Source organism: Chelonia mydas, chromosome 1 (assembly GCF_015237465.2).
Source record: "Chelonia mydas isolate rCheMyd1 chromosome 1, rCheMyd1.pri.v2, whole genome shotgun sequence".
Classification (NCBI taxonomy): Eukaryota; Metazoa; Chordata; order Testudines; family Cheloniidae; genus Chelonia; species Chelonia mydas.
In genome coordinates this window covers 63032473-63048373 of record NC_057849.1, presented here as the reverse complement: position 1 = coordinate 63048373, position 15901 = coordinate 63032473, and positions in this window count along the sequence as shown.

The window sequence follows — 15901 nt, the reverse complement described above, 5'->3', positions numbered from 1 at the left end:
AAGCTGGGAATGGGGGATGGGATGGATCACTTGAGGATTACCTGTTCTGTTCATTCGCTCTGAAGCACCTGGCACTGGCCACTGTCAGAAGACAGTGGGCTAGTGGATACTGGGCTAGCTGGACCTTTGGTCTGACCTACTATGGCCGTTCTTATGTTAGATTGGAGGGGCAAGTAGAGATGCTGCTGAAAATTAGAAAAGCAGAGGCATTCCTAGACAACCAGGTTCAGGAAACACCAGTACCCCAGATTCAAGGAAGAAAAAAGGTAGGAATCAGAGAGAGAGAGAGGAAGTCAGACAGGAGACTTGGCAGTTGTAACCATCAGAGGCAAGAGACACTGGGGTGTTTTACACGGCTTCAAGAGAGACAAGGATGGGCAGGCTGCAGCCACCAGAGAGAAGAGGACCGGGAGGAATTCCACAAAGCTAAAAGTTTCCAGTTGACACCAGGGCCTCAACATGGAAACTGTGGAAGATACTGTGACACTCTGTATCTCAAAGCAGCACCATGGACCCCCATATTCACCACTGTGATAGTATTGATTTTTTTTTTTTGTACAAAGTATGACTTGTAAGGTGTCATTTTGTAAGTCTTGATCTGTTGAACAATAATAACCTGTTGGATTGTATGTACTATCATTGTATGTGATGTTATGAAGTATTGCTATGTGTGTTACTGAGATATGTTGTGAGGTTAGGAACACCTACAACCAGCCTTTCAGTTACAACAAAGGAGTAGCCATCAATATCCAGATGTTCATTAATGGCTCATCAACACACAGTCCACTATCCCAGAGGCTTCTTGGAGAATACTCATACACAATGGAGACTGCTTGACTAATGGGGACCCCCATGTCACAACAAGGATCTTTCCAGCAGCTGGAAGAAGGTATAAAGAGAGAGGAATTGACATCATCACTTGGGCCTCTCCTTCTCCCCCCCGCATATCTCAATACCTGGAGGAACGTCTGGAGGAAAAAGACTTAACTGGGGAAGCATGTATTGAGGAACTGTAACCTGCTTGTACCATCTGTCAAGTGAGAAAAGCTGTCCGATTCAACTCTTGCTTAGACTAAAAGTTTAGGATTTAGAAAGCGTGTTTACTTTTTATTTTCTTAAGGTAACTCTCTCTGACCTTTATGCCTACCACTTATCACTTCAAATCTATCTTTCTGTAGTTAATAAGCTTATTTTAATGTTTTATCCTTACCAGTGAGTTTGTTTAAAGTGGTTGGGAAATCTGCTCAGGTTACAAAGGCTGGTACATGTCCACTTTCCTATGAAGAAGTGGCAAACTAAGTAATGAATTTACACTGGTCATGCTTCTGACCAGTGCAAGATAGTACAGTTCTGAGGTGCAAGACTGGGGAACTGGGGGAATTGGCTAGAGCCTCTCATGTTGGTTCATGAGTGTTTGGCAGACCATTCACGTAACTCAGTTGGGTGTGTCCCTGTCTAAGTGCAGTGCCTGTCAGAGGCTCATAGCTTGACTTTAGCATCACAGTGTGAGGGATACACCAGGCTGGTGGGTTTTGGAGGGCTCTGCGGTCCCACAGTCCAGGTTGGACCACAGGGACCCCATCACAGATACCCCCTCAAGATACAGCTGTTCCAAGGCAATGGAGAGATGTACAGGAAACAACTGTGGATGAGAACTTGGCCCAGCGTGTGTGGGCAAACTTGATTTTCTTAAAGAGTTCTCCAGCCATCCAAGGAAGACAGATGATCCTCGCTGGGGATTCAATACTCAGAAGCATCAAAAGAACATTCTGCAAGGGACAGGCAGACAACACGATAGTATGCTGCCTTCCTGGATCCAAGACGTCATGCTAAGTTTAGATAGGCTTTTGGAGACAATGGGAAAGGATTCTTTGGTGATGGTTCATATCAACACCAATGACACTGCGTTGCGGGATATCTTACAGATAGTAGATGGCTTCAGGGGACCCAGAAGGGTGCTGAAGAACAATCGTCTCTGAAATCCTTCCCCAGTCCCACGAGCAGGACAGAAGATTTTGAAAGTGAAAAACCTACCACTGGGTAGGTAAGTGGTATAATGTCAGTGGTTTTGTGGGACACTGATCCACTTTCTATGAGGAGAGCAAACTATATAGTTTGGATGGCCTCCACCTCAGTAGAAGGGGGCCAGTCTTCTCAGGAACAGACTGGTTAGAGTAGTCAGGAGGATGTTAAGCTAATAACAAAAGGGAAGGGTAAAAAGAAGGAAGATATGAATACTCAGCACAACAGCGCAGTTGAGAACAAAATTAATCAAGGAACCAAAGGACATGACGAGACCAATGCTAGGAGCTTGGTTAGGGAATATGAATGGGGATTGCTCATTTATGAGAATAAATTTGATTTAGTTGGTATTACTGAAACCTGGTGGGATGATTCCCATGACTGGAATGTTAAAATTGATGGTTAAAATCTATTTATGAAGGACTGAGTGGGCAAAAGGGGAGGGAGAGCAGCACTCTGTCAAAAATGGAATTACCTGTTTCTGAGGCACTGATAACTAGGAAGAAAATGATTTTGAATGCTCACGGTCCAATCTCCTAACAGATAAAGCAAAAGATGGGCTATTAGTTGGTGTCTGCTACACACCACCAAATCACACTAGGGACAGGATGACTTGCTCCTTACACACCGAAGTGTAAGAATAAAACCTGAGTGCTCATGGGGGACTTCAATTTGAGTGACATATGTTGGAGGTCTTGCTGCCAGTACAAAAACATCCTTAGAATTTCTAAATATTATAGATGACAATTTCCTAATTCAAAAATTGTTGCATCCAACACAGGGGAATTCTATATTAGACCTTGTCTTGATAAAGAGGAACTGACCATAGAACTAAAAATTAATGGTAACTTAGGGACAAATGATCATGCCTTGATCACATTTATAATGTGAAAAGAAAACAGAAAAGGAGTACTTGTGGCTAGTCTCTAAGGTGCCACAAGTACTCCTTTTCTTTTTTCTTTTTGCGAATACAGACTAACACGGCTGTTACTCTGAAACCTGTCATTTATAATGTGAAAACAGAATAAAGTCCTGTATCCTGATTTATAGCTTATGTATTCATTATATTGATTACTTTGAGGGTTGACAGGTTCTTGTCTCAAGATCAGAATTACTTAAAAATTAATTAAAAATTACTATATAGTTGGGAACCCTGATATGCCTAGCTGCAACACACACACTATAGAACCTCTTCTATATTTACAAACAGTTTATTAATACATTTAGCAAAGTCACAAACACTCTAACTCAGTGAGGTAAACAGAGAACTACAGAATGTCTATCCGAACACCCATTTACTCACACCATCCTGTAGAACAACCTGAAATGTTAGCCATTGTCTTCCTCAGCACCACCAGTGGCCACCATTTTGGCACCCCCCAAGGGCTACATCTCTCTCATATACTGTTCACAGGCTGGCATACAACTTTTATAATATGTCTAATGTATATTCAGTAGGAGTATTTCCCCTCTTCCTTATTTGTATTTCCTCAATCTACTATGTTGAGGTGTCCTTCTATAGTTTGGTATACTGGTACATGTAACTATCATTTCAGCTCACGATCATACCTGTCACCTCTTGCTTCACTGGATTTTCATGTTCCTTGCAGTAGCACTTAATGGAATATTCTACCTCCTACCACTGAGCAAGTTCTCCTTAGTTCCCAAAATCTAAAGGTAACCGTTAATTTATGCCAAGGTTATGCCCTACTTAACCATACTTATGATAATTTATGCTTCAACTAATATCTTACAGAATACAGGCCTGTAGGTTTCTCGCGTTATGGCTGAATATAATGAAAGCAGCTAAATATAATGAAGGCAGGGCAGTGAATATAGTAAAGGCAAGCTAGCCCTATGGGCTACAGACCAGTGATGTATATACTTGGTGCTTTAAAAGGACAGTTTCACAAAGATGAAAATGATTATGAGCCAGTTCAGCAGGGAGGAAGAATTTAATCAGAGAAATGTGAATAATTGGGAATTCTTTAAGAAAACTTTGTTTCGGGGGCAAGTGAAGATAGCTCTAAAAATAATATATAAGAAATGGAAGGAAGGGGAAGTTGACAGTAATGAATATAAACAAGAAGCTAGAAAATTGTAGAAAACGGATAAGAAAAGCAAAGGGGCAAAAGGAGAAATCTGTGGCCAGCAGAGTTAAAGACAATAAGGAGTTTTTCATGTCTATTAGGAACAAAAGGAATCCTAGCAATGGCACTGGCCTATTATGAGATGGAAATGGTAGAATTATCAATCATAATGCAGAAAAGGACAAGTGTTCAATACATATTTCTGTTCTATATTTGGGAATAAACACACATGATGTAGTCATTTTATAGGACAGCACTCTCCACTCTACTTGAATCTCTGGGTGATGTTAAACAGAAGCTACTGAAGTTAGACATTTTCTAAATCAGCAGGTCCACATAACTTCCATCCAAGAGTTTTAAAACAGCTGGCTGAGGAGCTCACTGGACTAATTAGTGTTCATTTTTAATAAGTCTTAGGACACCGGGGAAGTTCTAAAAGACTGGAAGAAAGCTAACATTGTGCCAATATTTTAAAAGGGTAAACAGGATGACCCAGGTAGCTACAGGCTTGTCTGACATCAATCCCAGGCAAGATAATGGAGTGGCTGACGCAGGACTTGACTAATAAAGAATTAAAGGAAGGCAATAAAATCAATGCCAATCAACATGGGTTTATGGAAAACAGATCCTGTCAAAAGAACTTGATATCTAGTTTGGTTGATAAAGGTAATAGTGTTGATATAATATATTTAGACTTCTGTATGGCATTTGACTTGGTACCGCACAACATTTTGATTAACAAACTAGAATATACAATTAACATGTCACACATTAAATAGGTTAAAAGCTGGCTAACTGATGGTCTCAAAATGTAATTGTAAACAGGGAATCAGGGGTCTGTTTCTAGCGGGGTCCTGGTTCTTAGCCCTATGATATTTAACATTTTTATTAATGACTTGGAAGGAAACCTAAAATCATCACTGAAAACATTTGCAGATGACACCAACTGGGAGAGAGAGTGGTAAATATTGAAGAGGACAGGTCACGGATACATAGTGATCTGGATCATATGGTATGCTGGGCTTCAGAGCCCAAGCTCCAGCCTGATTTGCAACATCTACACAACTATGTTTAGTGTGCTAGCTCTGCTACCATGAGTTTGCGGACCTGAGCTAGGAAGCTCACTCCCAGATTCAGAGCAGACATACCCTTCTACACTGCTGCAAAGCTCCTCCCACTGGTGCTACCATACATAGAAGGTGTGTGGCGGAGGTGTCTGTCATTCAGCTGGTGTTGCAACAAAAAAGAGAAACCCATACAAATTAGAAGACCGAGCCTGTTTGGGGTACCTGATCTGATCAGTGGACTTTCTACTAGGGAGGAAGGCAACTGTCAATTCCTTATGCACAAATAAAGGCAGATTCTGGAGAGCTGCTGTCTGGATCGGATACCCTCCTATTGTCTTGCCAATCAAGTAAACTGGGAAAAATCTATAATCCACTTTCTCACTTTAGAAAGATACAAATGGTATTTGGGCGCTTTTTTTTTTTTTTTTTTTTTTTTAAAGACCAGGTGTCATATAGGGCATAAGTAGCAATCTGCTATCCTGATGCAATGGGGGTTGCTGGTGTTGCTATATTCTTATGGAACAAAACAACCGAAGACACTTACAGAGGGTTCATTTGTCTGTACTCCGAGCCACACGCATGTAGTATCTTTAGCTCTACAATCCTAGCTCACAGAATTGAGCTGGATGGGAGCGTTATAGCTTGATCAGTTACAAGTTTTACCCTGAGGCTAAACCATTATATTTGCATGAGTCAAGGGTGTATAAGCACCAATGCATATTTCTTTTTTTGCCCTAAGCTAAGAAAGTGAATTAAATCCTAAAGTGGTGAAATCGTACTTGGCTAATGCAGAGAACATCTTAGAGGCTCCTGTCGCTACTTTCATTTAATGAAAGCCTACAGGGAGGTTTTTATCAGACAAAACCAGAAATGTCTTGAAACTAAGTACTGGGAAAGGACAACTTGACTTGTAGGAAAAATCCCTAAATTACCTTTTTTGCCTCAATTTTTAAGAGCGGATATAATTTATTTAGCTTTTTTCTTAACAGCACCTACCAGATTCTCTAAATGCATTTACAAGGGTTATAAACAGCCCATATGTAATACACATGAAGAAGACATTCAAATATAATAAACCTCCTACAAGACTTTCCTCCATTGTCCTGCCTAACCAATCTCCCATCACCAGATAGACTAGGAGAACAGGTGACCGTTACGGTGGGCCCTGAAGGTCACCACATCCAGGATCTGGGCGATTTAAGTGGAAGAGTGAATTCCAAAGCCAAGGACCACTCTGAGATCACCCTGCTGTCAAATCTATTGTTATAAGATGGTACATCAAGACCACCTCACTTACATCTGTGGTAAGACATGTAAGCCAACTTCAGTTCATTCCCACACAATATTTGCCATATTCCAAATAAAGTTCTCTGCATAACTTTAACAAACGTTACTGCCTCTGTGCACTGTCACTAAGGCCAGATCGATAGTAGGAAAAAACGTGTTTTTACAACATATTAGCAAACACTAACACCCTCGTAAATTGCAGAAACCCCCCAAACAAACAAAAACCACCCACACCTTATTTCCTAATGTGCAAATGGCTGAGAGTTACGGGTTCCGTGATCTATGTCATTAGAGTCAATTGCTATGTCAGTATTGGACTCCGGAACATTTTTTTCTGTTAAGATGCCTATTACACTGCTTCTCTTCAATGTGTATCATTGCTTCCACTCCTGCTTGTGCAATGGGACAGTTTACCCAGTATGCGGCAGAGAATGAGTTATGGATTAAGGTAGGGCGTGCACAGGCATTTAAATATGACCGCTCTTGGAGGGGTACATTCGAGCAGTGGCTGGGGACTGGGTCAGTGGCCATGGCTGGGTCTGGGGTCAGCACAGCAGCAGGGGCAGCGAACGGCGGTCAGCTGCTGGGGGTGGAGCAGCGGTTGGGGCTGAGTCAAGGGCTGCAACAGAAATACATTTTTTTAGATATTTGGGAGAGGCCGTGCCCCTGCTTTCTCCCCCGCCCCCCCAATGCATGCCCCTGAATGAAGGGCAAATTGGTTGAGACTCAACCTAGATAAGGCTGAGATAAAGCTTATAAAACTCAGGGAAGCAAGCAAAATAAAATAGCAACATTTTATCAGCACCCCATGCTTAAAGGGGTTGGGGGTGCTTTGAGTTGGTTGCCAAGGATTGCAACGCAAGGTCTTTTTGGCTCCCTGGATGCTTCTGAATAACCAGGAAATAGCTGTTGCCCGACTTGGCAAGAAGATTGTATCAGCTCCTTTCAGAGGCAAGACTTCTCTTCTGCATATGGCTAAAATGTTGACCCTGAAAATGTACAAAAGGCAAAGGTTTCAGAGTAGCAGCCGTGTTCGTCTGTATCCGCAAAAAGAAAAGGAGGACTTGTGGCACCTTAGAATCTAACCAATTTATTTGAGCATGAGCTTTCGTGAGCTACAGCTCACTTCATCGGATGCATGCAGTGGGAAAAAAAAAACAAAACACAAACCAGAAACAAAGCTGATCTTGATTTTTTCCCCACTGTGGAAATTTCTGATAAAAGCAAAACCTTTTAATTTTTGTCTACATTTTCCATTCAAAAAAGTTTGAATTTTTAGACAAAAACAACAATATTTTGGCCAAAATATTTCAACACAAAAAGTTGTCCACAGAAGACACGACTTTTGCAAAAAAATTTTGTTTAACCAGAAACCTAATTTTCCACCCAGCACAAAGTTTTGATGGAAAATTTTTGACCAGCCCTTGGTAGCTGCACCACATTCACTTCCGTACGTGTGAATTGTATAGAGCGGTCACGGGAGAGCTCCCTACTTACTAACAGCAAGTTTTCATGGCATGGTGGTAGAAATATTTGAGTCTTTTCTTCAAATAATGGCTTGGCCCTGGTACAGCAGCTGTATTATTGGTACTAGTTCTGACATACATACGGGTCAACAGACACTACCATGAACAGTTCCGGCTCATGGCGCGCATGCGCTCCCGCAACTGGAATTCACAGAGGGACCGTCGCTCAAAGAAGTTGTTCCCATTGCAGCAGCAATAATGAGTACACCTGTGGGGTGCAGCAGCTGCTTGAATTCACAAACTGATGGCTCAGCCCATTAGGGCTGAAAACTCTGAAAAAGCAGAGCCTGCCACAGCATTCTAGGGAAGGCTTTCAAAAGCCTGGAATCCCCAAACAGAACGGTTTCCTATTCACTATCCTCACACCACAATGCACCAGGCTTGCCTGAGGATTCTGAAGAGGGTTGGACAGGTTACGAAATGTCCCATACATAATGGTAGACTCATTTTCTACAAGGCAGGGGAATTTTTAAATCTGCTTCTGCTGTGGATGAAAAGCCCAGGTGTTTGTTCCTTTAAATTCCGGCAATCTTTTCCCTCACCCGATTCCTTGGAAAGAAGTTGTAAATGATAGCTGAGACTTCCCTTCATTGGATACAACGGGGCAGCTCAATTAACAAGGCACTCTTAAGAGCTGCCCTTCACCTCTGTGCAATGTAAGTATTTACATATTCAGCGTGCCGTGCACTAAATGGGTGAACCCTGCTGATGTGCACTAAAAGTTCCCTAGTGCGCACTGATGTGCCACTGATTCAAACAAACAAAAATCCTCATATGCCTTGGATTATAGAGTGTTGTCAAGCACTGATAAAGACAGCAGCTGTGTCTGACTGAAGCAGCTGTGGCATTGCCGTGATGGGTGAAGTCTCTCCCATATGTATAAGCCAGTTCTGCCCTTAATTACATCTTCAGTTGAAGTAATGGGTGCTGCACTTGTGAAAAATGAGGAATACAGTCCTACAGCTTAGAACGAAAATTGGCATAACACACCCATCACCATCCTCCAAATGCCTCTAGCAGCATGGAACAAACATTTGTCCATTCATCTGCAACAGATCCACCAGTTAAACCAGTACAGGCTCCGTACCATAGCCAGCCCTCTAACTGGACTGACCAGGGTCAAGAAAATCAGACACATAGGTTTTGAGTGGGGACTTTTTAAAAAAAAAAAACATCACCTTCTCTAGACCTTTCCCCACAAGAGGAAGATTAGAGACTGGGCAATAATTGGAGAGAATATCAATGTTAAGAGTTTGCTTCTTGAGCAAGTTCCTAAGAATTTCTTCTTTAAGAAGCATGTTTATTCTGAAGTTCCAACAATCTAGATCTTATAAAGGTTGCAATATTGAAACTTCACAGATGTAGCAAAAAGAAACTAGACTGCGTTTTGGCATTATTAGCTGGATATGAGAAAATCGGTCTCCCTCACCCCAAAACTGTAGCGGCCTGGGTACATAAATTCAGCAGCGATGGGTTCTTCAGTCCCCACACTGTAGCGGGCAGCGTCATATGTTTTTGATTGGCTGGGCTGACTCTCCAGGTAACTCCTCCCACTAGAGAACCCCTCCAGAGAGTCACTTCTAAAGTGAATAACCGTCGTAGCTGAATAAAACATTCTTTCAAAATGCACTTACAGATAAAAACTGCCCATCATTAAGTAGTAATAACTGTCCAACCTGAGGGGAAAAAAAACATATACATTGGGATGATCCCAAGGGGCACTGATTAAATACAAGGTGGAAAAACTATCAGCTCTCTCTAAAAAGAAGGAAAAATACACAACACTTTTGAAAATTAACCCCCCTAAGAAGGAAATGAAAAATATGGGAAGAATTTATGGACCCAACCCCCTACCAGGGCTAAACAATGTCAGCTGATGCACATTTCCTCATTTTCATGGGTCCATACATTCAGCAGCGATGGGACTTTTGGAGCAGTACTCCTCCCCTTCCCCTGTTACTATCAATTATTGGGTGGGCTAAGAGAGAACTGCCAAAGGCTGCCTCGCCTGACTGAAGTCTTATCAATCTTGGAGACTTTTGTGAATGAATGCAGGGACCTCTCGCCAAGTTGCTGCCCTGCAAATTTGTTCATCTGGTGTAGTGGACCTACCACCCCCTGAATTTGCCGTTACCCTGGTGGAAGAGGTTTTTATTGTGAACTGAGGAGTTTTCCCCTTGGCTTTATATGCCTCTAAAATTCCCCACCTAATGCATCTCGATATTATATTACCTGAAGGCTCTCTGTCCCTTCCCTGTGTGGTGTATTAGAACAAATCAAGCGGATGTTTTTCTGTAGGTCTTTGTTCTACTATAGATATAAATTTGCCCTCCTGACATCTAAGGTGTGCCATACCCTTTCTTTCAGGTGGGCTAGATTTGGGCAAAAGAAGGGGAGCAAAATCTCCTGGGACCAGGGAAAAAAAGAATTTATCCTTGGGGTGAATGATGGGTCTGTCATTATGGAAAATATGATTCTGAGGGACGACAGAGAGGGCTCCCAACTCTGAGACCCTTCATGCGGATATTCTGACCACTAGCAAAGTAACTTTAATTGTCACAAAATACACACACACTTTGGACAGGGGTTCGAAAAGTGAACTTGAGAACTTATTCAATACTAGGAAAAGATCCCATGGGGCTACCCTAAGAATAGGAGATGGTCTGATTAGTTCTGAGGAATTTTTTAATGTGAGGGTGATGGGATAAGGGAGATCAACCCTCAGCTGCCAGAACTGAATATAAAGAACCACCGCTTGCGTTCCAAGTGTGTTGTTCTGCAGCCCCAGAGACAGACCTGCTTGTAAGAATTCTAGGACCAATTTGATTGAAGTTGATCCTGCCATATATCCTCTTAATGTGCATGAAGAATCATATCCTCTCCATAATACTGTATAATGAGAATAGTTAGAAAAATTTCGGGACGTCAGTAGGGTTGAGATCACAGCCTTCGAGTATCCTAGGTTATATCTCAAAATCAAGGCAGTCAGGTTCAGGGATGCCAGGCTGTGATGAAACAGACAGCCCTGAGATAAAGCAGATCATAGTGGTAGTGGGGGTGCCATGGACAACTCCACAAAGTCTGAAAATCGGGGATGTCTGGGCCAGTGTGGTGCAATCAGAATCTCGGTAGCCTGTTGTCTCAGTACAGGTTGGATGGTGTTATCAGGGCTTTGGAGCTGTGCTCCGGCTCCGCTCCAGGCAAAAACCTGTAGCTCCACTGCTCCGGAGCTGCTCCACGCTCCAGCTCTGGGCTCTGCTCCAAAGCCCTGGGTGTTATCATAGGAAAAGGAAGAAATGCATATAGCAAAGCCTTGGGCCATACCGGTGAGAAGGCATTGATTCCCCTGACCCCCTGGTTTCTCCTTTTGGCATAAAAGTTTTTTGTTTTGGCATTGGAGCTGGATGCAAAGAGATTGCATGCTGATTTCCCAAAACACTAGACTATGCAATTGAACTCCCTCTGGTGGAGACACTGTTCCCCCGGTCTGTGATTTTGCAGCTGAGCCAGTCTGCCATAGCATTGTTCTTTGACATGCATGGCTCAGACTGGCAGGACGTCTCTCTCAACCCACCTGAAGGCAGCTGTGGCTTCTGCTTGTAACAAGCTTGACCTGGTGCCCCTTTGTTTGTCTACGTATGCCACGACAGTAGAGTTCTCTGTGAATCCAAGTACGCATCTGGAGTTTAAAGGTAGGGAGGAGTGCCTGAAGGGCTAGGCTAGGCAGATCACCCACAGTTCCTAACAGTTTATACAGCAGTGAGATTCCATCTGCAACCACGGAAATTGTACCACGTGCCAAGTTGCGTGAGCTTCCCAGCCCTCTAAGCTAGCATCTGTCTTCATGGTATGTCTCTGTGATATCAAATGAATACTGCTCATGAATCTTGTCAGAGGTCATCGCCATCCAAAGAAGGGAAGTCTTACAGCGAGAGATGGAATTGTGATTGCAAGCAGGGAAGCTCAGCAGGTAGTACTGCAGACACCTGAGATGAAACTTCGCCCATGCGAGTAGGTATATACATGAAACTAACACGTCTAAGTACACAGTCAGTCCTTCACATGGGAACGTGGACTGTGAAGCATATGGATGCAGAATTCATGCCTGTCTGTCTCTGGAAAGGAAAGCCCCGTGGAGTGTGGTTTCCAGCCAAAACCCCAGGTGTCCTATTGTCTGTGTAGAGCTGAGCTAAGCTATCTTTTCTCCTGATTGAGTATAAACTTAGGTTGCGGCCTGGGGGTGGGCGGAACTGTCCATTGCCTGTTCCTGACTGACTTCCGTAGGGAGGGGACTTATCAGGATGTTGCTGAGAAAAGGGTACAGCTGTACCCCTTTCTAACACTGGAATATCACTATTGCTGCCAGGACCTCTGTGAATAGCCATGGGGTAGTGGCACCGCCAAAAGGGCTTCATACTGCATGTGCCAAGTGCAAACCTCCGGTATAGTCGGTGGACTGGAATGATGGGAATGTGGAGATGTTCCTCCTTCAGGTCCACTGGGATTAGGAAATCCCCCTGGGTGATAGCCACCACGGTGGTCTGAGCAGTCTCCATTTTTAACTTGTGGGAGTGGATTGATTTATTGAGAGTCTTGAAATCCAGCAACACCCCGTTCTCCCAATGTCTTGTGAATCAGAAAAACCAGGGAGCATAAGCTCTGACATCATTCCTGGTTTGGGATAGGTTACACTGCCCTGACTTGATGATTGATTTGCCTGAACATGGTCTTCCTCTTGGAGGGGCTGAGGGAGAAAGGGAAAATTTGAAGTACGGATCCTTTTGAATGCTATGGTGGACCCTTTGGAAATGTCTCTTATCCATTTGTCTGTGGTAGACGTGATTTAACATCTGTCATTTTAGATTGGTAAAGCAGACACCATTTCAAATTATGTCCCTCTTACTGTATAAAAGTGGAATTTAATTTAATTTTAGACTATAGCCAGAACACTAAAATAGTTATTCTGTTTTCAAACTTTTGAAGACAATACCCAAGACAATTTGTAATTGCCCAGTAAGCAATCCTGGAGTTGAGTTAAATGCAGTAATTTATGTACAATGGGAGATTTAATACTCCAACACCGACATGGAGGGATTTTTTGGAAGATGGTGATATTCTGTTTTCTTCACTCATTCAACAGTCCACCATCAAAGCCTATCCACCTTCAGAGCCTGTCAATAGCGCTTCATGCAAGAGCTAAAGAGCAGTAGGACATGTTTCTTCCTTATTTTGTAAGTGGCATCATTATTGTCTGGTCAAATAATAAAGAATCAAATTGACATCTTCTGCGTGGTAGCATAAAACACTCCCTGGAGCAAGCTGTTGACCAAGCCCCAGTAATGGAAATTCAATGTACCTGTATCTTATATGGGTTTTGTAAGTTTCCCTCCAGATGCTTAGTTTCATTTGGAACTAAATTTTATATGGAGAAAAGTACTGATGAAACATGCCTCCATAAGACAAAAGTAGAAAAAAATTAATGTGCAATTTTACAGCTTTGGCTTTTTTTTTTTTTTTATTGTATGCCCATCTCCTTTCACGCAGGTGTCTTGAAGATATCTTGCTAATTTAGAATGGCAGGTGAGCAGCAGTTCTGTTCTCCATAACCTTCAGAGAAAGCATGCATTTACATAGTGTATCATAGTTCAATTTTTGGCACATTCGCTGGCTCAGTGGATGGGAGGGAAGCAGTAGATGTGATATATGTTAAGTAAGGCTTTTGACAGTCCCACATTACATTAGTAAGCAAATTAGTGTGGTGTAGGTAAATGCACAACTGTTTGAATGACTGTACTCAAAGAGTAGTTATCAATGGGTTGCTGTCAAACTGGGAGAACATATCTAGAGGCATCCCACAAGGGCCAATACTATTCAATATTTTCATTAATGACTGGATTATGAGTGCTTACAAAATTTGCACGTGACGCCAAGCTGGAAGGAGTCTGCAAGCCCCTTGAAGGTCAGAATTAGAAATCAAAATGACCTTGACAAATTGGAGTTTTAGTCTGAAATCCACAAGATGCAATTCAATAAGGAGTGCAATTACTACCGTAGGAAGGGAAAAAAATCAAAAGCACAACTACAAAATGCAGAATAACTGGCTGAGTGGTAGTAATGATGAAAAGGATTGGGGATTATAGTGATTCATATTCAGTTTGTAATTCAACAATATTATGCAGTTACTAAAAAGGCTATCATCATTCTGGGGTGTATTACTGGAGTGTCATATGTAACACATGGGAGGTAACTGACCTGCTCTACTCAGCGCTGGTAAGGCCTCAGCTGGAGTACTGTGTCTAATTCTGTGGAGTAAAGGGTCTAAACACTTTAGGAAAGATGGACAAATTGGAGAGTCCAGAGAAGAGTAACAAAAATGACAAAAGGTTTAGAAAAACCTCACCTAGGAAGAAAGGTTAAACAAACTGGGCATGTTTAGTCTTGAGAAAAGACGACTGGAGGGGAGACCTGACAACAGGGGTTAAGACAGGAGTAAGTCAATAGGTGGACCGGGGGCCAAATCCAGACTGCCAGATGCTTTTGAATGGACAGTGAAATCTTTTTACTTACCTATTATCACTCTTGTTATTGTGGTGTGAAAAATGTTTCTCCGGAGTCTATACCTTGACTATATCTTGACCAAGAAATTTGGACCTTCACAAATAATAATTGACCACCCCTGTGTTAAGGGCTGTTTACGAAGACAAGGGTGGTCAACTGTAGAACATGTAGTAATGGTCTTACTCTGCAGCAAGGGAGATTTATGTTAGATATTACAGAACACTTTCTAACTATAAGGGTACTTAAGCTTTGGAATAGGCTTCCAAGGGACAGTGTGGAATCCCCATCACTGGAGGTTTTTGAGAACAGGTTGGACAAATATGTTAGGGATGATCTAGGTTTACTTGGTCATGCCTCAGCCCAGGGGGCTACACTAGATGACCTCTTGAAGTCCCTTCCAGCCCTACACTTCTATGATTCTATTACACTCATTATAAAAGCTTTATTTTACGGATATGTTTCATTAGGAAAATTCGTTTTTCCCCACCACCATTCTGATCAGTTTCCCCTTCCCACCCAGACTACATGAAACTTCTACTATTTTGGTGAACTGTGCTTGCAACAAATAGTTAACAGATCAAAAGAAGGACACCTCACCAATTCTGGCAGCTGCTGGCACAGGTCTCAATGTTGCAGTGATGAAAAGAGGGATAAGAGAACACATTTATATCCCTTGGAAGGCGCACAGCCAGCCAACCAAAGTGTGCATGCAGAGATAGGATGGGGGCTCATCCCAGAGGATTCTGACCCCCATTTCTATAAATATCGCCTTTTAAAACTTTATCAGGATGGAAGACCTGTATTGGTATAGACCAAAAGTGAAGGATGCTGGGGCTCTTCTCTAAAAATACTGAAACACAATGCAATGTCCTGCATTTTAGAAGATCAATACAATCAAAAAAGAGATGGTAAGCAAATCTGTGCATTATTTTTTTTCTACTCCCTTTCCTCGTGAGTAGAAACAGAGGACTGGCAAAGGACACATCTGCCTATAGAAGAGGCAGACAGAGCTTTTCCAGATCTAGGAATCCTCTTCCCCACCCCACCCTCCCACCCATCCGGTGCTGCAGATCCACCCACAGGTAGGAAGGATGGGAGCCCTAGCAATTCCTCAATCCTGCTGCTTCTACTTCAGATTTCCTTCTCTGGTGATTCCTCTCCCTCCAAGAAGAGGAGAACAGGGAGCTCATTCTTCTTTTAGCAGAGCAGGAGTCTTGCTCCTAAATACTTGCAAGCTTGATTCCCAATATCTGTACTACTTAGCTATTACTTCTCCAAATGTAAATTTTGACTATGTTTTTTCTTCCATAGCTAAGTTTTCAGACTTAAAAAATAAAATGAACCAAACTTC